General features: G+C 40.3%; 1 pseudogene; it reads right to left on the reverse strand.

The window, feature by feature from the left end:
* Positions 1–24,121: 24,121 nt before the first annotated feature.
* On the reverse strand, positions 24,122–24,915 carry LOC118851040 (annotated as a pseudogene).
* Between the last annotated feature and the right edge of the window lie 2,982 nt (positions 24,916–27,897).

Below are 27,897 nucleotides of genomic sequence, written 5' to 3' on the forward strand. Positions count from 1 at the left end.
GGTCCTTGTGATCCCAAGTCCAGCACTCTATTCCCTGAGCCACTTAGCTGCTTTGGTAGACGGGTTGGGGTCTGGCTACGGAAAGCTTTAAAATCCAGGGGAGTTTATATTTGCTCCTGAGTCATTAGGTAACCATTGGAGTTGAATGAATAGGGGAGTGACTAATTTAAACAAGAAGTAATTTAGGAAGATCACTTTGGCAGCTGAATATAAGATGGATTGGAAAGGAAAGAGACCTTCAACAAAGAAACTCTTTTATTAGTCTAGGCAACAGGTAAAAAGGTCCTGGCCTAAGAGATGGTCTTGACTTTGGAAATAGAGTAGGCTATGATTAGAAACTATGGGATTATGGAGATTTGTTACGGTCATTCTGTAATGACCTACCCCATCGTTATCTAGAGTAGAAATGGTATCATCATGAATATTACCAGTTAAATGAGGCCATTCTAGCCCAGTCAAATAAATAACAGTGAGTATAATTGACACAATAACAGAAAAAATAAATTCCCTCCTTCCCCATCCATTGTCTCATCCTCTCCACATACTACTACCTCACTCCCAACACGCCCCACCCACCCGTACATATGGTCTGTTCCAGAAGACAATATTGTTGATTTATGGATTTCTTTTGGAAGATTTTAGCTGGAAATAATTGGTCTTGTCATTGGTCAATCTAGTTAATATTAATGAAATTCGTGACAGTAAAAGGCCGAAGAATAATTCAGTGGGAAGTCAAGCAAATTAGAAAAAAGTCATTTGAAGGCTCCAAGTTCCCGAGTTGAGATTTTGATGATTTGGTGAAATTGATCAGTTCCCGAAATTTGGCCAACAAATTGGAATTTTCATTTCTGGCATTTTGGTGGGTGCTATTCTGTACTGGTTTGGTTTTCTTTATCATTAAAATTGTGAAGCCTTGCTTCTGAAGAATTTATGAGGGAAGAAACAGACCTCCACTCTCAGAATTAATGGGTACCCAGAACCTTTCTTCTTAGATTTTAGCTCCGGCAGACATTAGAAATAATCAATACTTTTATTTCAAGTGAAAGTGCTTAGACAGTTTTATTTTTCACCAAGAATGTCAACACCAAATTAAAAGGTTTCGGGAAAATTATTTTTCTACTTGCAAATCTATGCTGTGGATTTTCAATAAATATTTGCTGAATGAATGAATAGTAATGTCTGTTAGAAAGACAGGGTCACTGAGTCCATCTTTATCTCTAAATAAAGTACAGCTCTCATCAACTTTACCCTATTCTGTCAAAAAAGGGGGATCACTTTCTCTTTTGGTTTCCAAAATCTCATGAAGAACTTGTCCCTTGGGCAACTTAATTCTGTGGCAACAAAGAAGTAAATGTTAACTGGCTCCTCTAAAATGGTGTTCTAATGCTTCATGATGTGTAAGTAACCCTGGCCTCTCTAAGGCTACAACAGGAGAAAACAAAATCAGGCAGGTTTTGAAGCTTTGCAAAGGCTCCAAGTATGGCAGAGGAATAGGTTGTCATCTAAAGACCAACCTTGCTAATTTCAGAAAGAACTGGCTAGAAAATGTTAAATCTTTTTGGCCACAGCACAGAGTCATAAATAGGAATTTTGCACCCATATCACCTAGGGCAAGAGGCATGATGCACACCCACGGTTGCTACATAAGGGACACTGGCCAATAGCGGAGAGGCAGAGACCCCTGAGATACTTGTGTGAGCTCCCTGGGGAGGCCACCACATGGAGAGCGTGGGGAGCTTACCCTAGCTCACTATCTGGTGGGTTGATATTTTAACTAATTATTTTTGCTTTTATTTCTATGTGGCTGAAAGACTGAAAGTACTGTTAACGCCCTCAAAATTCACCTCCCTGAGGAAAAGTCCAAGTTATCCTGTCCTTGTTACACTTCTGCCACACAAGAACTCACAAAGTCATCTATTAAGGCATGGAAGATAGAGCCTAGATGCGTACCTAGGCTCAGTACCACACTAAGTCATGGGTCTTTAGAAGTATTGAGATAAGCATTCACTGTGCTATCTTCAAATGGATGGCAGAAGTCACCCTGAGGGAGAGATAAAAGGTAGCACATGCCAGGCAAGTCAAACCACTAGCACCACCTCCCATCAAGACCCCAGTGGAAACAGCCTAGGACAATGATCTCAACCAGAGGACTAGCAGCAGCACCGCACTACAGACCACTAGCTCTGCTTCCAGCACGGCCCAGCAGTTATCCTCAAGAAGAATAATCACTGTGGAGAAAGCGTCAGTCATTGCCACCAGTTCTTGACCAACTGTTACACAAAGGCCAGCCTAGGTGAAGTGGTCGGACACCCTGAGAGATAAACAGGAGGTAGCATGTATCAGGCAATTTAAGTGACCAAGACCAACTTGACCAAAACCTTCCCTTAGATCCCAATGGAGATAGCATAGGATCCTGATCCAGAGAGCATAGCAGCATCTCCCAGACCACTGGCCCTGCCTCTAGCACAGCTCCCAAAGTCATCATTGAGAGAATTAATTAGACTTGGCAACTGCTTCTGCCAGTGCTGAACACCCTTCCCCCCCACCCCACGCCCACTCCCCTTTCTCCCCGCCATGCACATACTTCAGGAGCCATCCCCACTGAAGACTTAGAAAAGAAAGACCTTGGCACTGTCAAATGGTTCAATGTCAGAAATGGATATGGTTTTATCAATGGAAATAACATTAAAGAAGATGCTACTACCTTCTACTTTGCCACCACACCCTAAACAGGACCTTTCTATTCAACTTGCAACTAAAACCTTCCATATGAGTTGTCTCCTGTATTTATTAGACTGCGAACTTCCTGAGAGAAGGGGCTCTCTTCCTTTTCTATCTGTATCCCCAGTGCTTTGCACTTAGTATGCACTTAATAGGTGTGTGTATGTGTGTGTGTGTGTGTGTTGGGCGGGGGGGGGGGGGCGGAGTTTCTATTCATTCATACCAGTTTAAAACATACTTTTCTTAAGACATGGAACAGTATTTTCCCCATTAGTTTTACCTGTGTTGTAATTATCACCTAATTGCCCCTCTTTTTTTGTACACAAAATGTTCCTAGGATGGCAAATGTAAAAGTAAGCTTTAGAGATGCTAATTTTATGATGGGGAAGAAATCGATTGTCAAGCTATAGGACAACAGAAAAAAAAACAGGATTGGAAGGGCAAGGAAGTATGCACAAATGAAGGAAGCTGTACAGGGAGGGGTTGAAGGGGGAGAGGGATTTAAAGTAAAAAGCCTGCTTAAAAGAGAAAGAATTCCATCGGGAGAAGGTGAACCAAGGGGGCTAAGCTTCAATGGGACTGCAGAAAAACAGTTGGAGGGGGAGGAGGTTTTCTTTTTCCTTCTCTTTCTTTCAATCAATATCTACTGAACACACATTTGAGACAAGACACTGCAGGGGATATGCAGATAGCTAAGCCAAGGTTCTTGGCCTCTCAGCTTTTCATCTATTTGGAAAAGTAAGAAAAAAACACAACACAAAAAGTAGGATATGCTAAGAACCATAATAAGAGCTGTCTAGGAACTTTTCTGACTAGATCAGGGAAAGTGTGGACAGAGCCTGAAAGCATGCCAGGGATTTTAACAGGCAGAGACTGGGAGGGGAGTAGAAGAGCAAATTCCAAAGGTGAAGGAACAGTATGAAGGTGGGAAGGATCACAGCAAGTGAGGAGGATTGGGAGGTGTTATAGAGAGGGAGGTAAAAAAGGAATCTATACCTATAACTTCATCAGTGCTGGGACTCCCACTGTGAAACCTATTTCCACTCATGCAGACCTGTAATTCCTAGTTTTAGAGAGTCGCCATGGGGTACTGAGAGCTTAATGGGGGAGACAGGTGGCACAGTGGATAGAGCACTGGGCCTGGGATCAGGAAGACTCATCTTCCTGGGTTCTAATCTGGACTCAGACACTTAGTAGCTGTGTGACCCTAGGCAAGTCACTTAACCCTGTTTGCCCATTTCATCATTTGTAAAACGAGTTGGAGAAGAAAATGGCAAACCACTCCAGGATCTTTGCCAAGAAAACCCCAAATGGGGCCATGAAGAGTGAGACACGACTGAAAACAACCGAACAACTGAAAGTTTAAGTGATTGACCAGGGTCATACTATTAGCATTATGAGAGACTGACTTGAACCTTTTTCTAACACACAACACTACTTATACTAGAGGAATAATGGGAGATTAAAATGGAAAGATAGCTAAGGGTCAGATTATTGGAGACCCTGAAATGCTAGGTCAGAGAATTAGGACTTGATTAAATAAGCAATGAGGGGTCATTGAGTTTTTAAGAAGGGAAGGGACGCAATCAAAGAGATGGAATTTCTTAAAGATTCCTCTAGCACAGTATGTAGGATGGACTTGAATGGATGAGCTGCTCACAGACAGACTTCATCTCCCAAAATTCTTGGGGCTTACAGAGGGGCATTTAATAAAGGAAACTTGGTAGGTTCATGCAAAGGCTTCAGAGAAGTAGAGTCCAGAGAATTTTCCTCTGAATTTGTCTCAGTCCCAGACATTGTGGAAAATGAAGTCCATCCGAGGATATATCCCCTACATTTGGGGATGGGAAGATCAGTTAGGAAACTACTTTAAAAGCCCAAGTGGGAGGCAATAAAGGCCTCAGCATGGTAGCCACAGGAATTGAAAAGGTGAATTCCCAAGAGAGATTTTGAAAGAAAAATCAACAATCCAAATTTGAAGCGAGTTCAGGATAACCAAAGGAAATATCCAAGATCAATGGGAGATGTGGAACTGGAGTTTGGGGGACATTTTGAGACTAGAGGTACAGATGCAGAAATCATCTGCATGAGAGGATAAATGAACCTAGATGAGGTCAGTGAAAGAAAGCATAGGAGAGGACCTGTGACAGATTATAGAGATGTGCACATTTAGCAAGTAGAGCTTGCCTGGGAAAGAGTAGGGAGAACAACCAAGAGAAAAAGAGACAACAAAAGAATTAAGATAGTATAATGTCATGGAATACAAGGGAGAAGATTTCAAGGGGAAAGAAATAGTCAACTGTGCCATATAATTGCAGGGTGGTCCAGGACTATAAGGACTGAGAAAAAGCTATTGGGAACGTGAGTATTCACAGAGAAATGAGAGGAAAGAAGGAATTGAAATATGAGAGAGAGAGAACAGGGATGACCTGCTGGGCAAAGAATGCTTAGGGAAGAGAGCGCCATTAAAATATGTAGGGTGGATTCTCGGGGAACAAGGAGCTCGACCAAAGTTCAGGTATTACAGAGAAGGCCATTTAAAACTGAAACTGAGGAACTCAACCATAATAAACTAACTGTCTCCAAGGACCAGGGGTAATGATGAGCTTGCAGGTCCCTGGGAGAAATTGGTTGGAACTGTCAAAACTAGATTTATGAGGCAAGCTGTATTCAACGACTATGCTGGCTGGCTACCTGTAAGTTTTGTTACACAGAAAATGCTTTAAGTTCCACAAAATTGAAGTTGTTGCTGTTATTAGCTACCCTGTATCTAGTTTGTACCCCAAAATCTTCAAAAGGTAGGTCATCAGGAAAGTAGACTCGGCACTTTGTGTGAGCTGTTGTCACCCCAAGCTCCAGCTCTATTATCTATGATTTAAGACCCCCCACCAGGGGATTGAGTTACAGGTGAAGAGTACAGGCCAAGAGGTGGGCCCCCAACATTCATATCTAAAAGAGACAGTCCCCTTAGTTTCATGGCTGGTATAGGCAGAAGTAATTAGACATAAAAGTGGAGTGACTTCTTCTTGGAAGGTGCCCTGGGCAAATTTATCACACACACCATGACTTCATTAACATGTCAACAATTTGGGTCATTTTTCACTGAAGACAATTCAAAATAATTTTATTATTAGCCTAATCAAAATGGTGGTTAGAAAGGTAAATTGGCCACCATGGGGGAAAATCTGAACCATGATGCATTAAAAAAGCTAAATGAAGATAATTTGAGGATCATCCATTGTTTGCAGAAGTGACTTAACCCTGCTGGCCTTCACTAGCATAGCTAACCTTCAACTGCCTGTATATTCTAAAGAACCCAATAAAACCTTGTCTAAAGTTGTCAACATTTACTTAAAGCTATGGATCTCTGAGGGAGTGACTTTAAGCTAGACTCAATTACTCACAGTTACTTTTTTTTTTAGCAGAACTTGAAGTAGGGCAGGGCAACCTGGGTTTCATCCCAGGGTGCTGACATGGTAGGGGAGGGATGGTCTAGGCAGGATTCTGATGTAACAGAGCACTTGGAACTTGAGATACAAGCAAATAGTTGCTTTTCTGAGTTACTGCATATTTTGTCAGCAAGGGGGCAAGGTTATATGGCTGTTGTAGCTTACCCTAGTCTTTCTATCGTGCAGCCAAAATAAGCTCAGTGATGCCCGGGCAAAGGCGGCCTCCAGAGAGGTTGGTGTTTTGCTAAGCCCCATAAAAATAGCTTAATTGTCTTTAGTGTATATACTCCTGGGGAGGTCTCTCCCTATTCAGTAACTACTAGAGTGACTATATCCTCTTATTGCCTTATCTTTGCCCCTACAGCCCCATTTTCCCATTGTGAATTCTTCTTATAACCTCTATTTTGAGGAAAAGTCCAGACAAACCATCTTTCATTCTCTAAACTTTGCCAACATATCTTCCTGCCCTCCCCCCGCCCCTGCTCCCTTTTATATATTGTCTTCCTTCATTAAACTATAAGCTCCTTGTGGCCAGGGAGTCTCTTTTTGCTTGTAACATCAGCCCTTCCATAGTGCTTTGTATATAGTAAGTCCCTAACAAATGCCTGTTGACCTAACTTGATCAGCCTAATCAAATGCCTAGCTTACCAGAAAGCTGCATGCTTCTTTCCCCTAAGTGGTTTTCTGGAACAGTAAGGTAACAAAAGGAGAGAGATAAGGAACAGATAAATTCAAAGTCCACTGGGAAGAAGCTTCATTTTCAAATCAGGTAGAGCTCTGGGCAGAGGGGCACTGAAGCTCCTGAGTGGCAAAAGGACATGTCGCAGGCTGGGAATTGGTTCTGTTCTCTTGGAACAGGGATGAGGCTTCTCCAGGGAAAGAGGAATGCTTGCCTACACCTAGAAGTTCTTGGGGAGAGTGAGCATATCAAGGACAGTGTCCCAGGTTACTTCAAAGGTAGTTCATAATTTATGCAGCACAGTCAGAGCAGGGAGAGGAATGGTATAGTAAAGAGCCTAGATGAGCAATGGGCTAGGAAGAAGACCTTGGACCATGATCTCCAGTTCACCTCCAAATGAATTTTCCCCTGAGCATCTGAATTTCTTGTTAAGACTCTGCATCTTAGCCAATATTTCAAGGATCTTTCATTCTACAGATGTGAGTAATTCCTCTCTCCAAACAGATCACAGTAATATGGAAGCAATAAAGCACAATGGATAGGACATTGGAATTTAGAGGCAGGAAGACCCAGGTTCAAATCCTACTTCAGACACTTATTAGGTAACCATGGGCAAGTTATTTAACTCCCAATGAGTCAATTTGCTCACCTTAAAAACAAGGTAATTAGAATCCCCTTACAATGCTAAATTTGTGATTCTACACCTTACTAGGAAGACTTTATCAGTCAGTCTGCCCCTCCAAAAATATATATGTGTGTGCGTACATACATGTGTATACACACATATGTGTGCATATAAAATTTCCCAGTGATCAAACTCACAATGATAAGCCTCTACAAAATTGCTAAACTAGTTCTTGGACAATGGGCATCTATTCCACCATTTGGGTCCATCCTCTAAGAAAGCCTTTCTAGCTTGGTAGGACCTGACCTAGCACTCTCTCTGATCATAGCATTTGAGAACCCAAGGTCTCTTGCACACTATGATGAAGCACAAGAATAAGACATTAGTGGAGGAGTCATGCATAGAAAGGAGAGAAATGATATGAACAATGGAAAAAGTCAACTTACCAAAACTTTCTTTAGTTTCCAAATATGCTCATGTTTTACACATACATACACAGACATGCACATGTACATTCACCTCCACACAATGACCCAGGCTTCTCACAGCTTAGGGTGGTCTAATTGGTGAGCACTGGAACTAATGGCTCATTTTTATACTCCCTAGTCAATAACAACAACAGATATTACATGGCACTCTCTATGTGCCACAACTCTTGGAGGTAGGCGATACCATTATCTCCATTTTGTAGATGAAGAAAACCAGATTGAGTGACTTGCCCAAGGTCAAACAGCAAGTCAGTGTTGGAGGTCAGATCTGAGTTTAGGACCTCCTGATTCAAGACCTGGCACTTTATCCACGGTGCTATCTACTTACAACTTGTCCCACATTACCCGACCCATGCATAGAGATCATTTCTAGGTCTATGACAGTAAATTGCTGTAGATTAGAGAAGCCCCATCTTTCTATTTCTCCCAGTTCCTTCACTCCGCAGCCCTAAGAAACTATTTGTTTTCCATAGTCAAGCCCCTCAAAGGAAACAGGAGAAATGGACAGTGACTGATATGGTGATCTGTGAGAAGGAGCCTAAGGCTTAGATCTAGAAAAGGGTTTCTTAAACTGAGGCCCATGGTTGCCTAAGGGGACTGTGGACAGACTAGACTTGGGAGGGAAAAATAGATTATATATAATTTATAAATGATGTTTCAGTATAATTGATTTCCTTTATAATTCCACATAGTTTATATACTTAAAATTATTCTAGGAAGAGGTCCATAGACTTCCCCAGATTTACATAGGAGTCATGACATAAAAAGGTTAGGAATCCCTGAACTAGAAAGAGGAGGGCTCTTTTTGCTCACCTTGGGACTGACCCATTGGCCAAATTTTCCATCTTCTTCCCATCACATTTTACAGAAGGAAGATAGAGGAGAGACAAAGAGGTTTGTGCAGAATTGGGAGCCAAGGGAAGTGGGAGAAAGTAACTAAGGCCAGATTACTAATGATGCATCACTCATGCAGATGCCTGGGCATTTGATAACAGAGTGCAGGAAGCTGAAGCCACCTACCCACACAGAAGGGCACACAGGGGAGAGAGCTGTGCAAATAAGACACAGATCACAAATGTGCAGATAAGGATAGGAGGAAAGGAGTGAGAACCACAGAGCTAAAAACTGTTCTTGTCATGGAATCACAAAATATTAGTCAGTGAGAAAATAAGCATTTATTAAGCCCCTACTATGTGTTAGTCATAGCACTAGGTGCTGGGGATACAAAGAAAGGCAAAAGATAGTCCCTGCTTTTGAAGACCCCACAGTCTAATTGGGGAGACAGCAAGAAGACAATTAGGAACAAACAAGTTATGTGTAGAATAAATTGGAAATAATTAATAAAGGGAAGGTGTTAACTAAAGGGACTTAGAAAGCATCTCATCTACTACATTAATTCTGAGAGATGAGTTTGAGATAGGGGAAATGATTCATTTAAGGTCTCATCTGCTACAGCAAGGCAGCAGAAGAGAAGGGATCAGAACCTAGTTCTCCTGATTCCCATCCAGGGCCCTTGATTCTATACTATAATGTCTGAGTATATCAGTTGGTGATACACGCCTTTACCCTGATCTAGTAGCCTATAGAAACCAATGACCTCTAAGGCTCAAGGCTGGTGACCTGACCTCGCCACTTGCCCCCACTTACAAAAGGGCAAGTTATTAATAAGTAACAAATGGAGCTTCTCAAGGATACTTTCAAAACCATTGAACATCCACCCTGCAGTATAGTTCCCCTGAACTGATCATATTATATATGCATGAATCAATCTGGTTCCTGTAGAACCTGCCTATTCATATCTAAAACCAATGGCATCTTGTCGTCATGTTTTTCAAGAGACCATGGGATCAAGACGCAGTGCCAGCGTCGTTTTTTGCCAGAGACAATTGGGAAGTCTGATTAGGAGGTGTTCATCATTGATGAGAACTGGCCTCAGATTAGGCTGGTTTCCCGTATGTCTGATAGCATAGTTTTGAGGACCCTTCTAGCTCTACTTCATTAGTATAAAACCTAGTGGAGAAGTAAGCACTTCTATTAAAAAAAATATTTTTCCCCAGTTACATATGAAGACAATTTTTAACATTCATTTTAAAAAATTTTGGGGTTCCAAATTTTTCCCCCTCCCTCACCTCCCCCTCCCTAAGACAGGAAAAAATTTTATATAGGTCATACATGTTCAATCATGCAAAACATATTACCATATTAGTCATGTTATGAAAGAAGACACAGACCCAAAGGAAAAAACACACACACAAAATACAGAAAGTGAAAAATAATATGCTTCAATCTGCATTCAGACTCCATCAGTTCTTTCTCTGGAGATGGATAGCACTGTTTTCATTATGAGTTCTTTGGAACTGTCTTGAATCATTATATTGCTGAGAATAGCTAAGTTATTCACAACTGATCATTCTATAGCACCACTGTTACTGTGTACAATGTTCCCCTAGTTATGCTCAAGAAGGAAGCACTCTTACTGAGACTTCCTTTTAGATTGAACGTCTTTGCTGCCAATCACAAAAGGCATGGAGGAGATCATTTATCATTTTCCAGATTAGTTATTGATCATACGCCACCCGCATGAGATCCCAGAAGTCGAGAATGAGTTCTGTCAATAACCTCCAAGGGTGCACTCTGGAGCTACAGAATCAGTCTTTCTTTTGAAAGCCTTTCTCATCTCAGGCCACTAGGGTTCCTGTCTGAATACTTCTGGAGGCCTCAGGCTCTGTTTCTCTGGCTAACCCACCCAGCTGGAGAGGGATCACCTAGTTGGTCTTTCCTAGGCCATGATAAATCATGTAGTGAACAGCAATGATTGGGATGTGGGATGTTTACACATTCTCGATGTCCCTGGAGCCTTTCTGTCATAATAGCATTAGAGAGTAGGATAATCACTGTGGATAAATATTTACACATCTTGCTATCTAAACAGGTGATGCCCCAGGATTATTACTCTAAGATCCCTTTGGCTGACCAACAGAATACTAGGCTAAAGGCAAAGCCATGTCAGAGAACAGTGTTTCATCTTTCTCCCTGAGGATCTCCTTAATACTAAACAGATCCCACTCTTTTTATTGTACAATTTAGAGTCCTCAAAACAGATGTTTTAAAGACTGTCTCATGATCTAACAGAAAGACATTGGGGCAGAAGCACCAGGGTTTATATCATGTCTCCATGGCAAATATCCCTATGATCATCAGGTGATCTGTTTCCCAAGGACCTGCATTTTCCCACCTGTAAAATGGGAAAAAAAACAAACCTCCAAAAGGTAGCACCAACAGTCATTCCCTGTAGTGAAACCTTTGATCCCTCATTTTTCTCTGGCTTCTTACAGAGGAAATCTCCACCCCCTCCAATGACAAACTTAAAATTGCCACTTTCATGAAGCATGCTTTCTTAATAAAAGCCTTCCCTTGACCTTTCAGAAACAGAATAACAGAATTTCAGAAGTGACCTAAGTGTCAGAAATCAGCAAAAATTACAAAGCAGGATTTGATTCATTGTTTCGTTGATTATCTAGACTTATGAAAGTGTTAATCATGCAGATTAAACTTAAAAGCGTGTTCTTCCTTTGGGCACAAAAGGATAATTGTTAAATATTTGCCATCACACCTCTGATTCCAAGCCATATCTGAAAAAGCATTCCCACTATAATATATTGACGAGTAGATGTCTATGCTGTGTTTGAAGACCTTTAAGATCTTTAAGACTCTCTACCTCCTAAGGTACTCATGTCATTTTTGGATTGTTCTAATCATCAGAAAGGTTTTCCTCCCATCCAACTACTCTCCCACCTCTCTCTTAATTTCCACTGCAAATCTTTTTTTTTTGTAAACACTATCTATCATCAGTGAAACAGATTAAGTACACAATACATAATGGTAAATGGCCATAGTAATTTAGTGTTTGATAATCCCAAAGATCCAAGCTTTTGGGACAAGAACTTATTATTTGACAAAAACTACTGGAAAAACTTGAAAGCAGTTTGGCAGAAACTAGGTATAGGCCAGGATCTCACACCATATACTAAGATAAGGTCAAAATAGCTACATGATTTAGACATAAAAGGTGATACCATAAGCAAATTAGGGGAGCATTAGTTTATCTGTCAGATCTATGGATAAGGGAAGAATTTATGAACAAACAAGACAGAGAACATTATAAGGTATAAAATGGATAATTCTGATTACATTAAATTAAAAAAAAAGGTTTTGTACAAACAAAGCCAATTCAGCCAAAATTAGAAGGAAAGCAAAAAACTAGGGGAAAATTTTTACAGCAAGTTTCTCTCATAAAGGCCTCATTTCACAATTGATAAATGGTCAAAGGCTACAAACAGGCAGTTTTCAGATGAAGAAATCAAAGCTATCTCTAGTCATATTTTTTGAACTGCTCTTAATCATTATTGATTGGAGAAATGCAAATTAAAGTAACTCTGAGGTACCACCTCACACCTATCACATTGACTAATATGATAGGAAAAGGAAAATGACAAATGCTGGAGGGGATATGGGAAAATTGGGACACTGATACACTGTTGGAGTTGTGCATTGATCCAAACATTCTGGAAAGCAATTTGAAACTATACCCAAAAGGGCATAAAACTGTGCATCTCTCTGATCCAGCAATAGCACTACTAGGTCTGGATCCCAAAGAGATTTTTTTTTAAAAAAGGAAAAGGACCTATATGTACAAAAATATTTACAGTAGCTCTTTTTGTGGTGGCAAAGAATTGGAAATTGAGAGGATGTTCATCAATTAGAGAATTGTTGTACAAGTTGTGGTCTATGAATGTGATGGAATACTCTTGTGCCATAAGAAATGACAAGCAGAATGCTTTCAGAAAAACCTGAAAAGACTTACATGAACTGATGCAAAGTAAAGAGAACAGAACCAGGAGAAAATTGTACATAGGATCAGCAATATTGCACAATGATTAACTGTAATGACCTACCTATTCTCAGAATACAATGATCTGTTCTATGACAGTTCTGAGGGACTTATGGTGAAAAATGTTATCCACCTCTGGAGGAAGAACTGATGGGAGTTGGAATGCAGATTAAAGCATACTGTTATTTAACTTTATTTTTCTTGGGGTTTTTTTGGTCTACATTTTCTTTCACAATATGACTAATGTGGAAATATGGTTTGCATGACTGTAAATGCATAATCTATGTCAAATTGCTTGCCCTCTCGGGGGGGGGAGGGGAAAGAGGGAGAGAAAGAATTTGGAACTCGAAATTTTTTAAAATGAATGTGAAAAAATGTTTTATGTGTAATCAGGACTTTTTTTAATCAGAAAAGAAAAGCTGTCTACCATGGATGATTCTATTTCCTCAATACCTACTTCCTTCATCTGAAAATCTGGCATCCTAACAATACTTTTCTATTGAATCAGCTATCCCAAATGTCACTAATAGTCTTTTAACTACAAAATACAATGGCATTTTCCATTTATTCCCTTGCTTGAACTTTCTGCAGGGTTTGACACTGTTGACAGCCCCTCCTCCAGTATATTCTCTCAATCTTTAGATCCAGAGATACTCTGGCTCTCCTACTCCTTCTTAAGATGATTCTTCTGTACTTCCTTCTTTTTCCCCTCATATAGTCAATTAGTTAACATCTATGAGCAAATATGAATAGTCTTGGACCCCCACTAATACCTACAGGAAAATGATTATAGTTGATTCTAAAGAAAAAGAGGATATCTAGATTGTATTCTGATCCTCTCTGGGGCAAGATTAGGAGGGCTAAGCTTACAGGGAGATTCTTAAAAATAGTTGTATTTTAGCAGTGGAAAAGATGCTACAGAGTGTGAGATGTTCTCTATGGAATACATTTCACTTTCACTGGGTCTTGCACAGAATACAACTGGCCTGACTTTTTGTAATTGACATAAATCCTTGCCAAATGTACTTAAACCAGAGAAACAGAGAGACTAAGGATTTCTAACTGGGGAAACATTGATAGGTTAGACTTTGCAGAAACCTAATCTATAAGGAATGAGATGGAGGGAAGTTTTGGCATTCTTTCTTTATAGATTTTTAAGGTGGAATGGACCAAAGTTCTTTCTGCTGGCAAAGTAATAGGATAACCTTCTGATGAAACCTTATATTTATCTGACTACATATGTAGTTCAATTTACAGACTTGAGAGTTTCTCAGGAAAATGTGTGTGAATCAAGTTCCTATTAATTGAATCCTATTTTCTTATTGATTTCCATTAAAAACTAGAGATGTGCTCATGGGGAAAATATTTTTCCTCCTATAATAAACTTAAGACTTCAACCATCATGAAACCCTTTTAAATGTTTCAAATCCTAGTCTCAATCTACTTTTAAAAGATATTGTGCTTTGGTGCAAGTTTGGACTTGTAATTAAAAGCCTTGTAAAAGAAAGTATTTTTATTGAACCAACTTTGTAAGTCAGAGCCTCTGCTAAGGGAACCAACTGAGAAGTGTTTAATGTTTAAATTTAATGTCCTATTTAAGTCTCAGTTTACACAACCTCTAGCTACAGAAGGCAGTAAGTAAGCCAACGGGATAGGGAATATGGAGAAGGCCAGGTTCTTTGTCTCACTCCTCTTTCAAAAAGATAAACTCTCTAGGAAACAGAACTGGGGAAAGATAGTCCTCTCTCCCCTCCCTTCCTCTCCCCCTATCTCCCTCTCCCCACTTCCCTCCTCTACCCCTCCAAATGTAAGAGAGGAAGGAAATCAGCTTTATTAAGATGACCTAGTGTAAAAGAAATGCTAGATCTTTCTCTTCTCACTCTTCCTTTTCTAACACCATGCCAAGATCTCCCTTAGTGAGCTGAGAAAGGGAAGGACAGAGATATCTGTCATAGCCTGCAGTTATGAAAGAAGTTACAGGTACTTCTACACCGAACAGACCTGTAGAAATAATCTTCATAATACCTGGGAAATTTCAACACTGAACCAAATACATTAGTAAAGAGGCCAAGCTCTGAAAGTTTAGGTCAGGCTTGTTTATATATTAAAAGCAGCAATGCCGCCAGGAAAGAGAAAGATGTTCAGTACATAGTTGTTCCTCTGTCGTCTACCCTAGTTATGTTTACATGAAACCAAAGGTTCCTTGGAGTTGAAAAAAGTGAGGAGAGCTATGGAAGGGTAGCCTCTATCAATTGCCTCTGATAGGGATTTGGCCCTTGGTGATCAGGAGGCTGGGATTCGCAAACATCAGCCATGGATTTAAGCCTGTGAGCACTAAATAGCTGGGTTTCTCTGGTTTTCAAAGAACATGGTGCCGAAGGAAAGGAACGTCCTTTTCAGCTGCCTTCTCCCTCTGCCCCTGCAGCCCCTTCTGTGGAGTACTTCCAAGAACCCCCATTCTGAGGAAGGATGAGCAATCTGCTTTTCATCTCCCCCTCTTTATGTTGTCTTCCACTAGAAAATAAGCTCCTTGAGAGCAGGGACTGTCTTTTTCTTTTTTCTTATACACTTCAGCACTTATCACTGTGTCTGCAAATGGTAGGCACTTAATGTTTTTTGACTTGCCTTGACTTCTGGAGAACATGTGTATATTTCAGCCAAGGCTCCAATAAATAGACAACCTCTCTCCCCCCTCCCCACCTCTACTATCGCCATGAGAGTAGCTAAGGGGTTTTTTCTCCTTATTCAAATGACTAAGTGTATTAGAACTTTGCTATTCTAAAAGAGCTTTAGCAAAAAGCCTCTGGGATTTAAGCTAGAAGAATGATAACAGAATCCACTCTTCTTCTTATAAGGGAAGAAATAACTCTTCATCTGAAGAATTTAGCTGAAGCCAGAAACTGAAAGCAAGGACATTCTAAAACCTGGTGCTCAAGAAAGGCCATGCCTGGAAGCAGCCAGGGGCAACCACAGGACCAGTGGAGTCCTACTGAGGAGTGGTCTTGAGAGAAAGCAATGTCCCACAGAGGCTACATTATCATCCCCACAAACCTAGCAGAGACTGCTTGACACACAAGAGCAATCAGGCAAAAGCTTAATTGGTACCATAGGAAGACAAAGGCAACCATTGATCTGGAAGCCTGGCCATTGGTGTGCCCTTCCACACATGTGCCTATGAGTGATGCACCCTAGTATACATGATCCTTTTGTGTATTTCTCCACACACGTTCTCAACATATATCTACTCTTTCCACCACTGCTATATGTGTGTTTGTGGGAAAATGTGCTCCAGGTTTGTCAATTAACTAACATTGCTTACAATGCTCCCGGCACTATGCTAAGCACTGGTAATACAAAGAAAAAGCAGAAACAGTCTTTGCTCTCAAAGGGCTTATGTTTTACAGGGGAAGAAGAGATGAATATAAATGAGTCCATACAAGATACATATAGAGGCATACAGCTGAGAGGAGAAGACTCTGGCAGCTAGAGGAGGAAAGAATGCCTCCTACAGAAGGTGTTCTTTCCACTGAGTGTTTAAGGAAGCCAGTAATTTGTAAAGGTGGAAATGAGAAGGCAGAATACTTCATAGGAGACAATTTTCACAGAGACATAGTGATGGGAGATGAAGTGTTGTATGTGTGAGGTACAGTAAGTAGGCCAATGTGGCTGCCCTTTAAAGTATACAGAGGGGATCAACGTGGAAGAAGACTGGAAAGTAGAAAGGGGGCAGACTGTAAAGGTCTTTAAATGGCAAACAAAGGAGTTTGTATCTGATCCTAGAAGTTAGTTATAAACAGCCACTGGAGTTTTTCAGCTGGTTGGGGTGGGGAGGAAGATATGGTCAAACCTATTGTATCAGAAAGTCACTCAGGTAGATGTGTGAAGGAAAGATTAGAGTAAAGAGAGAAGACAGGAATAACAATTGTAAGGCTATTGAAGTGGTTCAGGTGATGAGGGCCTAAACTGAAATGGTAGATTTGTGAGTAGAGCGAAAGGGACCTATAAAAGAGACACTATAGAGGGAGAAATGACAAGATATCACCAGTGATTGTAAATGTAGGGTGAGTAAGGAGTCAAGCATGACACCAAGGTTGCAAACTGAGATAACAAACTGAGATAAAAGGACAGTGGTGCCCTCAATAGTTATAGTGAAGTTTGAAAAAGGATGGATTTGAGGGGGTGGCTAAGACAATGCTTTGGGCATGTTGAGTGGTGCCTAGAGGACATCCAGTTCAAAACGTTAAATAGACAGTTGGTAATGTGGGAGTGGAGCTCAGGAGAGAGATAAGAGATAGAGATGGAGGCATGAATCATCAGCTTAGAGATGGTAATCAAATCCATGGGAGCTGATGATTACCAAGTGAGAGAATACAGAGGGAGAAGAGAATAGGGCCCAAAACAAAGCACTGGCAAGAGGAAAAGGTCTAAGAAGCATAAGAAATCAGAATTAATGGGTAAGGTACCTAGTCGTACCTGTGTTTGCTCTGTATACTCAGATACTCGATAATCAAGCGGATCTGTGATTTCATTGGTGCGGATATTCCTTCCAATAATACAGATAATAATCCATCCATGCCTACCCACTCTAAGTACCTCTTGTTCACATCTTCATGTAAGTTCACCATAGGGACAATGTATATTATCTTTTAAATATACTGTCTGCTCTCTTTGTTTAAAGGGACCATATTATCAATTTTAATAACATGTTATATTTTTTGTTTACAAAAGGATGGTTAATGGAAAATTCATGGTTCCGATCAGATCCCTATTTAGGCATGTATCTGTCATTTGAACTCTACACCACATGACTGAATCAGTACCACCACCTGGTGGCAGCTCAGCCTCATTGCAAGTCAAATGCCTAAAAGGATTTTAGCAGCCTTTTGAGTGTGGAACTTTTGAACCTGAGCTAAAGGTGCTAGCAGTGCATCTCTTAAAGTCACGTATTGTAAGTGGAAATAATGACAGGTAGAGTTTTTTTCTGATGAGATATTTAATAAAACTACTTAAAATAAGTTAGAATAGACAAATATTGTGTCAATGCTGAAAAAAAAATGCCCCCACCCCATGATCTCTACCAGTACAGAATATAATCTATAAGAAGACAAACACACTTCTTCCATCTCATCAGAATAAAACTGTCCTCAGGTGAGTAGCCCCTTATTAAACACTGGTGCCCATACTAAAAGTGATAGACCATGTACCGTCTCTTCTTGCAATTAGTTGGTTTCTTAATTGTTTATTTGATGAGCTCATTCCACTTATCTAGTGTCTTTTATGTAACAAAGATGGAAGAAATCCTTCTCAACAGGACATCAAGAATTCAATGACTATGTTGAATTGAGCTTTTTTTTTTTTCTCCTGAATGGGAAGGTTTCTGCATAGGAGTGTTCCTTTAAGAATACACCTTGGAGTCTTAATTTAAGGAAAACACATCCTCACTCTTTGGCTTGGAATTTGCTCATTTACTATACAATCCTGTGAGCAGTCCCCCGATTGCATCTGAGTCATTATAACCCAAGGCAAAGGAGAAAAGGGAATTTGGAGAGGATGCAGGCAATTAAAACAAGGCCAGGACCAAGCCCCTCTTTTTGATAATCACCTCTTCGGTAAGCGATGTGCTGTGAACGAGCTTGTTCCAGGCCTGGAGTGCTAACATATGGTGTATCTCTGCTCCTTCTACATTAAATCCTGACATTTTGCAGCTGTCAAGATAAAGCTGTTTATATGAGTAACGTTGTAGTTTGTTTATAGGGAAATAATGTGTAGCAAGTTATGATTAATCAAGGTGTCTGAAATCTGCTGGAGGCTCCTAAATAGATTTGTTTTCACTGCCATGCTTTTTGTCTCCTAAATCCCGGGCTTAGTCATACCCCTCTTTGTAGCTCATCTGCCTGTTGACTCCTTTGCCTGTGGTGAGAGGAAGGGTGGAGGCCAGGTCTCAGGGAAAGGCAGCTGCTGGACTGGAGGAAGGAAGATGGAGCCTCTTGGCTGGGCTAGGGGAGGTGAGTGAAAAGAAAAATACAAAAAACACTGGACAAGACCTGTAATTTCACTGGTATAAAAAACTCCCAGTAAGAGACTCCATCTAAAAATGCATAACAGCATCTGCTTTGTAACATAATCTTGGAGAATTTCCTGAGGCTCTGAGAGGTTTGTTGACTTGCCCAGATACCAGTGTGTGTTGGAGGCAGGATTTGAACCCAGGTCTCTCTCCCCAATGCCAGCTGCTGCTCACCTTAACTTTTCCTAATACAAACTGTTTGGAGGACTGTTTACTTTTGAGTTCAATGTCTTTCCCTTCTTCAGATCCCATATTTATACTCTGTGTTTCAATGGATGCTCTCACTAAGGCCTCAGGATCCTTTTTCCTGTGTTCTTCCATTGTATTCTTATCAGTTCCCAGTGGTAAATAAATTCCACTCTTCCTTCTTGGCACTCTTATTTCTAGGCCTGCTGAACTTTACTGGAGAACCCGGAGAGCAGGAACTTTGGCTCTGCCTCAAGAAACCCATGTTCACTACATACTGCAAGGCCCTTCCTGCTCAGCCACCTTCTGATCCAGCCTGTAGACAACTCCTGATTATATTTCAATTCGACAAACATTAAGGTTCAATTAGGTGCAAAGCACTGTGCAAGGTGCTGGAGCAATACATCTTACATATATCTTGGATGTACCTATCTAGGTAAATGTTGTCTCCTTCATTAGGATGTAAACTCCTTGAGGGAAGAAATTGAATTGCTTCTGTCTTTGATTCTTTGATGTCTTAGCATAGTGCCTGGAGTATAGTAAGAGCTTAATAAATGCTTCTTGATTCATTGATTACTCTCAAGCTTAAATTCTACTAGGAAACTACAACAGAGATATGTCAATTCAAGGTAGTTTTGAGGAGTGAAAAAAACCATTAATAACTAGGAATGAGGAGAAAGAGGAAGAAATGGGAAGGCTTTGGAGAAGAAATAGCACCTGAACTAAACCTTGAAGAAAGACAAAGATTCTGAGAAGCCTAAACCGGGATGGAACGCATTCCAGGGAAAAACAAATCAACAGAGGCAAAAGAGAAAATATGGGATAGAGGTAATAGCTACTTCCAGCCTGGCTGAAATATAGGGCATATAAAGGGGAATAATATAATATGAGATTGGAAAGGTAGGCTGGAACCAGACTGTTAAGGTTCTCAAATTCAAACCGATGAGTTTTTATTTGATTATAAAGACAATAGGAAACTACTAAATCCTTGAGCAAAGAAGTGATGTGGTCAGGCTTGTTCATTAGAAAGATTATATTGGCAATTGTATGGAAGAGGGATTACAGAGAGGAGTAACTGGAAGCTTGAAGAATGATTTAAAAGTTATTACAATAGTCCAGGAAAAAGGTTCTATGGACCTAAGCCAGTCTAATAGGAGCATGAGGAGAGAAAAAGGGACAAATGCCAGAGATATTGTGAAGGTAGAGTGGTAATGCTTGGCAACTGACCGGATATAGGGAATGAGGGAGAGGGAAGAGTCAAGGATAGCTTGGGTTATGCACCTGCTTAACCAAGACGATGGCAGTACTCAATAGAAATAGAAAAATTTGGAAAAACAGAAGTTATGTTTTCTAGGGGAGGGGGCACAAGGGAAGTGTTTGGAGGGATTGATATTGAGCTTGGTTTTGGCCATGTTTAGTTTGAGTTATTGATAGGACCTGCCAGTAGAGATGAGGCAGGCCAGCTGCATTATGGAGATACCAAACTAAAGACCAGAAGCGAGGTTAGAGCTGTCCACAGCAGCAGCTCACACTTTCCCCTGTCCTTCAGCACCAATTCTACCCCACCCCCTTCTACCATGGCACATGATTTGTGCAGGGAGCAGCTGGAATGGAAGAATCTCTCTTCCACCCTGCTAGATGGAGGAAGTAAGAAGAAATAAGAAATAAGACACAGCTGCCCAAGGGAACAAGAAGGTTCAGTCTCTATTTAAGAACCTAGAGTAGAATTGTAGAGTAGTTCTAGGGCAAGAAGGGACCTCAGAGGTCATCTAGCCTGACTATATCATTTTGCAAATGGGGAAATTCAGCTAATATCAACCTCCTTAATAATACCAGCCACACTTAGACTCTTTGGGCTAATAACAGAATCCCATCCCCTCAAATCATTCTCTATTTAAAATGCTCATAGTGAAAGTACAGGGAGAAAAGTGAGAAGCCCAAAGTCAGAGCTTTGGGAACATCCACAGCTGAAGAAGGAGGAAAATGAAGAGGATGAGTATTTAGCTAAGGAAGCTGAGAAGAAGCAGTCAGAGAGGTAGGAGGAGAACCAAGAACAGTCCAGGGTCATTGAGGCCAGTGATGAAAGAGTTTCAGGAAGTGGGCAGTCCAGAAATGTTACCTACCTGATTTCCCCAGCATCACACAAAGTAAGGAGCGGAAAATAAATGCAATAATCCAACAAGCATTTTCTAATTGTCTAATATATGCGCAAAACAATAAGGATACAAAGGGAACTAGGACAAAGTCCCTGCTCTCAAGGAACTTATAATCTAATAGGGGATGTGAAGATGTACACAAATAGCTATGATATGGGGTGAGTGCAATGGAGAGATTCAGGAAAAGAATCATAACAAAGAGGGGGAGAGAGAGGGCGAAGGGGGAGAGAGGGGGGGAATGAGGGAGGGAGGGGGCCGAGAGAGGGAGGAAGGTGATTCTCAGCTTGGGGGTGGGTGAGGGTAAGCTTCAAGAAAGAGGGAGAACTTCAACAGGAACTTGAGGGAAGGGAGAAAACTGAACAGGAAGCTCTAGGTAGCAATATTAGCAAAGGCACAGAATGACAAGAATAAGTATCCAGGGGAAGTCCAGTTTGCCATATAGAATGTGAGAAAAGCAGTAGTATTACATAAGGCTGCAAAAGTAGAGAGAAATCACATCCTGGAGGGCCTTAAATATGAGGATCAGGAGTTCAGATTCGATTTTGCAAATACTCAGGGACTGCTAAAGATTTTTAAATAAATAATGATCAGTACATTAGTATGATTATTTGGGCAGTTGTATGAAGACCAGATTGAAGAACTGAGAAGTTGAAGGAAAAACATCTATGATGTTATAACAAGAATCTAAATAAGAAGAGAAAAGGGCCTGAATTAAGAGGTTTCAGTGGAAGTAGAGAAGGGGAGACTGATCATAGGATCATAGATTCAGAACCCAGAAAGGGGCCTTGAAAGCCATCTAGGATAGTCTCATTTGCAGGTGAGGAAATGAAAGCAGAGAGAAATTAAGTGATTTGCCTGGGTTCACACAGCTAGTCAATATCTGATACGGAATTTGGACTCAGTTTTTCCTAATATCAAGGGCATTGTTTTATCCACTGTGCCATATATCCTAGACATAAGAGTTATGGCAGAGGTGGAACCAAGAGGATTTGGCAGCAGATTGGATATGGAGGGTGAGGGTAAGGGAAAAGTCAAAGATGACTCTTAAGGTTTCTGTACTGTCCTTCTATCAATCACCCATCCCTGGGAAGGACCATGGACAGGGCCTGCAATAAGAGGTAAGAAAGAACCCTTGGTGCAGCTAGATTAAAATAAGGGAAAGCTGTGGCCAGAGAAGGTCCTGAGTTGTTGAGGGAAGGAGTATACTGTGAAAAGCCAGTCCATTTCTGATACATGTTATTTCACTGAGGAGCCAGACTCAGGAAGCGATATCTGGAGCTGAAGCACATTTTTTAAAAAGCTTCTTACAATTCTGAGATTCTATGCATTCAGTTGTTTGAGTTGTGTCCAATTCTTCATGGCCTCATTTTTTAAAAAATATATTTTATTTCCTTTATTAATTTCCACAAGCACATTTATAATCAACTTTCAATTAGCCACATGAATTTTTGCGACAAATTTTCAAACCTAAACTAGCTTTCCATTCAGCAAATTAGTCTATGGCTCAGGGAAGTCACTGAGTAATCAACAATAATTAGGAAGGCAAATTAAGGAAGAAGAGATTCCCCCCCAAAACAAATCATGATGTATTTCCTTTGGAGGTGCCCCTATCCAAAATCTTAAAAGTGGATCAAAGCACACCTTCATTTGCATGGAAAAGGAGGCATTCATGTTAATATCTGTTTTAAATAATCATGGCTGATGTCCCCAACTTTTAAAACATTAAAACCAAGCATATGGCAAATGGTTTAACTATAACATTAATCTAGTAAATATTTTATTGGCAGCCTGAAAAAATAAGAGATTCTATAAGAATATGCTCTCATTTGTGTAGTTTCTGACCTTGTTAACATTTTTTAAAACTGGTCCTGATTATGTTAAAACCTAGACACTTACCTGGGGACATGTATCCAGACCAAGATCATATATTGAGTCACATCTAAATTACTTTCAACTTGATAAAAACAGACATTTCCCAATTTAAATCCTAACTTTGAGTGTAAAAAGGGTCTGGGGTAAGCTAATATTCAGGCAAAGGGTAAATGCCCTTAAAAAGACCTGCCTGATGTGGTCCTGGTGACAAAGGAATGTACAGAGAATTAATTACAATGTGTATGCAATACACAATAGCAAAGGATCTCTAAGTAACAAACGAAAAATATCAGGTTTTTCCTACCAGGTATTTTCTAGGATTCTTTGAAACTAAGAACAGATAAAGCTTCAAAGAATCAGAAACCTGAAGAATATCTTCTTTGCAACTCAAAACCAAGCATTTTCATGAATCATTTCCACCTTTTATCAACAGTATTAAACAAATAATATTGATTAAATCTACTATTTACACAAATTTTTCCAAAAAAATGGTCAGTCTTCAAAATAGCTAATAATTCTTAATAGATGCAAATAGTAAAGGATCCATAGTTTCAACATACCCAATATAAGTGTATATGACTTACTCCCAAATTATCTGCCTTAGCAGATAAGTCTTAGGAATTGACTGAGGCACAAAGAGGTTGAATGGTTCATCCTGAGTCAAATAAGTTTTATATGTCCTAGATCTTTCCAGACTAGTACTCTATCCACTGTACCCTGTGGCCTCTTTAATTTACAAATGAAAACTAATAAAAAACAATGGGAAAAAAACAGAGCAACAAAAATATTTTTTCCTAAAGGGAGAGAATAAAAAAATTCTTTCCAAAAAGCAAATTGCACTAGAGATAATGAAAATGGATTAAAATATTCATTTTCTCAGGAGAAAAGGTACAAAAATAAAATTTTAAATAAATTTCACAAGCCATGTGTGAACATTCTTAAGCATTTCATACATAGGGTTCCATGGTTCCACTTTTAGTACATCACTTTTCAAGAAAGTAAATTAACAATCATTTGAATTGGCTGCCTGTACACTGGACAAGGCTTATTTCTCTTTTTCAGCTTCTAAGCCCATGTAAACCATGCCATAATATGTCCTGTCCTTCCATGTACAATGCAATCAATTTTAGGTCAGCTCTGACAGATGACACAGGGCTCTGCTGTGCTAGGGGGAAGAATAGATTCCATACTTTTTTTTTCTTTGTCTTGCACTTCTATCTAAAATTCTCCAACATCTTCCTGACTGCTACAGACAATACTTTTAGATGTCAATGACAAGGAATGAACCTCGTTTTCTTGGAATCTGATGTCTGTACTATTTTTTCATCACTTTCCTCAACATATGACTCTTGAGAGTCATTCATTTTATTTTTCTTAAATCTGGAACATCAAAGCCCTCTTTCTCCTCTTGTGTGGGGCTTTCTAGTTTCCCTGTATCCTTTCTCCTCAGGAAGCCAATGCTCTCGCAAAGCCCAGCATCTGTAGCAATATGATAGAAGTGGAGGGTTCATTTTACCATGAGAAGTACACTTCCAATAGTCAGCTAAGGATATTTCCGGGTCTTCATCAAATGAGCTAGTGACACTCTCCTCTGCCTGCTATATGGTTATCTGGTACATCTCATCATCTTGATCTGTGAGTTCTTGTCCTTCTTCATTGTGACTATAATCTTCTGAATCAATAGACTCAACTTCAAACTCAACACTGAATTGGACTGAAACTGAATCATCTGAATTTTCACTTAATACACCAGTATCAATATCCAGACTTGAAGGGATTTCCATTGAGTCACTGCTATTGCTTTGTTCATAGCATGTCTCACTTATGACACATAGGGAACAGCTTTTATCAAATGTAAGGGAAATACTATCTGACTTATGCTGTTTTCTGTCTTTCACCAGGCAACTCATCCACATTTTCTTCTGTTTCACTCTGTGTTCTCCTTCTAGCTGAGGACGATAGGTTATTTATACTAATCCATACCCAAAGCATGAATCTCCTCTATGACAACATTTCATATACATGGAAATTTGCCCTCCTTTTGAGCACCTATAACAGAATTGCAGGATCATAGACCCAGAGCTGGATGGAACCTCAGAAGCCATCTAGGTCTAGAATCAAATTTGATGATGGTTTCTCTTCCTGCAATTCTTGCATAGACTCCTTTTGACCACTTCCAGTTTCAAGCTGACACCTGGTTTCATTTGTAGATGTATTTGGAACAGCAAATTCTTGTTGATTGACTGCTATCAAGTTTCTGAAAATCACTGCGTATAATCTCCTATGCTCTTTCACTGAGATGCTTGGGAGCCCAAATAGATCTCTAAGAAGGTCATCTGAACAATAGACAGTGTGCTGTTGTTTTTTATCATATAGTTGTTTTGACATAATATACTGGCCAAGACAGAATAAAACCTCCTTCATTACAACTTCAAGAGCAATAGTTTTGGTCTAACTAGAGCCTCTGGTCCCAAACCTGGAGTTTGTGAGGTGCTTAAGGTACCATCTGTATCAGAACATATTTTAGTATTGTACATTTGCCTGGATAAGGGTGGGAAGAGCTCTCTTAAATCTGCCAGGGGCGGGGGAGGGGGGAGGCACAGCTCCTAAAAAGCAGGTAGGTGACAACCCTCAGGTTTAAATACCTGCAACAGGAGACAAGTTGGGACTTAGCTCTCCAGTGTAGCTGCCCCCTGATGTGTTTGAACATGACCAACTGAAAGAAGAAAAGCTGAGTCACCCATTGGGCTGTGCCAGCCCTGTGGCCTGGAGCTCCTGGGACTTTCATTTGGGGTTTTCTTGGTAAAGACGCTGAAGCGGCCTGACATTTCTTCTCCAGCTCATTTTACAGATGAGGAAACTGAGGCAAACAGGTCTAAGTGACTTGCCCAGGATCACACAGTTAGTGTCTGAGGCCACATTTGAACTCATGAAAATGAGTATCTGGATCAAAAACAGAGTCCAAGGGAGTAAACAAAGAACTACAGTTGATGGTCAGTCTACAGGGTTTGACCCTGAAATACATAACAGGAATGCAAGTTCAACAGTTTTCTCAGTTTGCTATACTCAGATATCTTCCCACACATGACTATTTTTGTGAAGTTTTTTTTAAGACTAGCCACACTCTAAATTCACTTCATCTGTCACTTCAGTTACTATCTGTGGCAATGATCATCTTCATTTTCTTTAATTTTTTATTTTTATTTCTATCTTTTGTTTTTATATCATCTTTATTTCTGAATATGTCCCTACCCTCTCCCCTAATTAGCAAGGCATCTCTTTTAACAAAGAATTCTTTTTTTAAAAAAAAATTAAGTTAGGCAAACCTAAGCAACACAAAAAACCAAGTCTGAGAGTATATCCAGTGTTGAACAGCCATAGACTCTCGCTTCCGGAACAAAAGAAAGGAGGTTTATTATCTCATTTCTTCCCTGGGGCCAAATTTTGTCATAATGATCATCTTTAAATGGTGGTAAATGATTCAGAGTCCAAATGGCTGGCAAGACGGTAATGCCATTGATAGAAATTAAGAAGTTTTGAGGATAACTAGGTTTGGAGGCAAGTTGATGAGCTCTAATGTAGGCTATTGAATTTGCATAGTCAAACATCCGGGTGGAGTTAGCTGGTAAACTTTTGGAAATATAAGCCTAGAGCTCTGGGGAAAGGTTGGAGCAGTATGGAAAGAGAATTGAAGGAAATATAAGGAAACAGCCTTGGGGAGCCCCTACATTTATCAGGAGTAAGATGGTAATCTAGCAAAGGAACAAGGAGAACACTGAGAGCACAATGTCATGGAAACCAAGGATGAGGACAGAAAAAGGGCATTGGATCTAGCAACATGGTGGTCATTAGTAACTGTGGAGAGAGCAGTTTCAAAACAGTTGTGGGAACAGAAGCCAGATTGCAGGAGGTTCAGGAGTGAGGGGGAGGCAAGGAAACAGAGTCAGTGAAATTAGACTGCTTTTTCCCCAGAGAAGCTGAATAACAATAAGCTTAGGAGAGGGAGGGGAGAGGGCACACTGGCATACCAGGAAGGGTTTGGACAATTTGGAAGTGATGGCCTTCTTAGTATCTAGTCATCCTGATCTGACTTTCCTCATCCTCCTTACCAGTTAAATTGTCCCCATTTTACAGAGTGGGAAATGAAGACATAGCCAGGTGACAGTTAGGAAGAGGCAAAGATAGGGATGTCAAGATGCCAGCATACCTGAGTGTCTTCACAGCCTCATAGCAAAGGACAACAGGTTATTTGTTCTAATCCACACCTAAAGCATGAATCTCCTCTACAACAACATCCCATACACATGAATATTCTTCCTCCTTTGGAGCACCTATAACAGAATTGCAGGGTGGTAGACCCAGAGCTGGGTGGCCCCTCAGAGACCATCTAATCTGTCTCATTTTAGACATGCAGAAAGGGAGGCCCATGGAGGTTCAATGACCTATCCAATGTCGTCAGGGTAGTACGCATCAGAGATCAGATGTTATCCCAGGTCATCTAACTCCAGAGACAATGTTTCTCCACCTTGCCATGTTGCCTCGGTCATTTGTGGTCTCAAAGACCTCTAAAGTACCTTCTGACATCAAAGTCATTATCCTCTGATTTTCAGACACAGCTTATTCCATTGTTGAACAGCTGTCATGGATGTTCTTCCTGACACTGATCTAAAAATACGCTTTCCTTTACCTTTTACCCATTGATCCCACCTGCACAGTTATGCTCTACGAGGCCAGACAGAATTCTAATTCTGAAGCCCCTTTTGAAG

Source organism: Trichosurus vulpecula, chromosome 5 (genome assembly GCF_011100635.1).
Source record: "Trichosurus vulpecula isolate mTriVul1 chromosome 5, mTriVul1.pri, whole genome shotgun sequence".
In the NCBI taxonomy this organism is placed as follows: Eukaryota; Metazoa; Chordata; class Mammalia; order Diprotodontia; family Phalangeridae; genus Trichosurus; species Trichosurus vulpecula.